Genomic DNA, 3,102 nt, shown 5'->3' with positions numbered 1-3,102 from the left:
CCAGGGAATCTGTGCCCCTGGGCCCCACAGGACACCTACAACCAAGACCAGGAGGTGTAGCAGCTCTATCCAATACACAGAAGCAAACACAGGGAGGCACTCAAAATGAGGAGACAGAGAAACATGTCCCAAATGAAAGAACAGAGCAAAAGTCCAGAGAAAGAACTAAACAAAATGGAATGGAGACAGATGTGTAGTTCAAAACATGGTTATAAGGATGCTCAGTGATCTCAGTGAGAGCTTAACAAAGAAATAGGAAACATGAAGATGCAGGTAGAAAATATGAGGTCTGACCAGAAAGTATCCAGCCACGTAATATGAAAAACTGAGACATTTACTGAAGATATACAGGATCTAAGAAACATGGTACATAGGACAATAACACCTCAGTTCCCCTCAAAGTAGGCACCTTGGGACCTCACATAGTTCTCCCAGTTGCCATCAGCTGCCTCGTTGTATTTTCCTGAATCTCACTGAAGGTCTGAAATCTCTTTCCTTTCAAAGGTGATTTTAGTTTGGGGAAAAGCCAGAAGTCGCAGGGCACCAAGTCTGGGCTACCAGGGGACTGAATTACCTGGGTGATTTGTCGTTTCGCCAAAAACCTCTTCATGAGACATGATGCGTGAGCAGGCGCATTGTCGTGATGAAGCTGCCAGTCACCAGTTGCTCATAGCTGCGGCCTTCTGAATCATCTGAGTAGTTTTGGCAGAGGAATGTTCGAGCTTAAAACAAAATTTGATGCAGATTCATTGCTCTACCCGCTCAGTCATTTTGAATGTGAGGGCCACACAGTACATGTGCTCACTCAATGGCATCTACTGCCCCTACTGACTATTACGTGAAGTCATCACTGTTCACACGTGCACATTCCAGTCTACTCTTCTTGGCTGCCAGGTTACATCGATGTCATGCCCACTATTCTCGTTGTACTAACAATGGCTGGACTTTTTATGGACAGACCTCATATACAAAAGAACCAGTCAGAAATGAAGAATTCATTAAAGGAGATCAATAGATTGATTAGATTAAGCAGAGCATCAAATCAGCAGTTTGGAAGACAAGATAACAGAAAGCACCCAGTCAGAACAGAAAAAAAAAAAGAATCTAAAGAAATGAGGATAGTCAAGTGGACCAACATTCAATCACAGGGGAACTACAAGGAGAAGGGAGAGAGCAAGGAACTGAAAACTTGTCAGAAGATATAATGATGGAAAACTCCCCTAACCTGGTGAAAGAAATAGACATACAAGCCTAGGAAGTGTAGAGAATCCCAAACAAGATGAACCCAAACAGGCTCACACCAAGACACATTAAAATTAAAATGCCAAGGGCTAAAGACAAAGAGAGAATCTTAAAAGTAGCAAGACCCCTGACTGGTGTGGCTCAGTTGGTCGGGTCTCACCTCCCAGGGGGAAGGGCTGCTGGTTCGATTCCAGGTCAGGCCCCATGCCTGGGTTGTGGGTTCAGCCCTGGTTGGGACATTTGAGAGAGGCAATTGATCGATGTTTCTCTCTCACGTAGATGTTTCTCTCCCTCTCTTCCTCCCTTGCCCTCTCTCTAAAACTAGCTAAATAAAATCTTTTTCAAAAAGGAGCAAGAAAAAAGTAGTTATCTACAAGGGAGCTACTATGAGACAGTTAGCCAATTTCTCAACAGAAACTGTGAAGGCCAGAAGGGATTGGCATGAAATAAATATTCAAAGTTATGAAAAGCAAGGACCTACAAGCAGTAAGGCTATCATTTAGGATTGAAAGACAGATACAGAGCTTCCTGGACAGGAAAAGGCCTAAAGGAGATCATCACCACCAAAGCAGTATTACAAGACATGTTAAAGAGCCTTCTTTAAATAAAGAAAAAGAAAAAATATGAATAATAAAATGGCAATAACTCCACATCTATCAACAATCACTTTAAATGCAAATGGATTAAATGCTTCAATCCAAAGAGACAGGTGGCTGAAGGGATAAGAGAACAAAACTTTTACGTCTGTCCACAAGAGACTCACTTCAGATCGAAAGACACAGACTGAAAGCAAAGGGATAAAAGAAGATATTTTTTTTTTGAAAATGGAAACAAACAAAAAAGCTGGGTAAATACTTATACCACAGAAAATAGATTTTAAAAATTTGTATTTACTTTTAGAGAGAAAAAGAGAGAAATATTGATTTGTTGTTCCATTTATTTATGCATTTATTTTTTGATCTTGTATGTGACCTGGCTGGGGAATTGAACCTACAACTTTTGTGTATTGGGATGACACTTGAACCAACTGAGCTACTCGGCCAGGGCCAGACAAGAGAGACGTTAAGACCAGAGCTATAACAAGAGTCAAAGAAGGACCCAGAAATTCCACCTCAGAGCACTTATCTGAAAAAAGCCAAAACAATTCAAAAAGACACATTCATCGAAACATTATTTACAATAGCCAAGATATGGAAGCAACCTAAGTGTCCATCAATAGATGAGTGGATAAAGAAGTGGTGTGTATATGTGATGGAATATGACTTGACCATAAAAAAAATGAGACCTCGCCGTCTGCAACAACATGGATGGACCTAGAGAGGGTATGGTGCTGAGTGAAATAAGTCAGACAGAGAAAGACAAATGCCATATGAATTCACTTATATATGGAATGTAAAAATAAAATAAGTGAAAGAACAATGCAGAAACAAGCTCATAGATACAGAGAACACCTTGATGGCTGCCAGATTGAGGGGGCGGGGGATGGGTAGAACGGAGGAAGGGACGGAGAAGTACACCTTGGCAGCTGCAGAGCAGTCACAGGGGTGCAAAGCACAGCACGAGGGACGCAGTCAGTGATATTGCAGTAATTATGTATGGTGTCAGGTGGGCGTGAGGTTTTTGGGGGTGACCATTTTGTAAGTTATATAAATGTCTAATTATTATGTTGTTCACCTGAAAATGTAATATTGTGTGTTCACTGTAACTAGAAAGAAAAAAATGTTAAAAATATTTCCCCCTGGGTGTTTGCCCATTGATGAGTTTTGCCCGTAGGCTGTCTTTCTGCAGGCAGGTAGCCATCCTTGTTTCTGGCCAGGGGGCAGCGGGGCATCAGTCAGGAGCAGGTGCCAGTCTCACTTC

The sequence above is a fragment of the Artibeus jamaicensis genome, unplaced genomic scaffold (assembly GCF_021234435.1).
Source record: "Artibeus jamaicensis isolate MK-2021 breed Jamaican fruit bat unplaced genomic scaffold, CSHL_Jam_final contig_777, whole genome shotgun sequence".
Lineage (NCBI taxonomy): Eukaryota > Metazoa > Chordata > Mammalia > Chiroptera > Phyllostomidae > Artibeus > Artibeus jamaicensis.
This window is presented reverse-complemented; position numbering follows the sequence as displayed.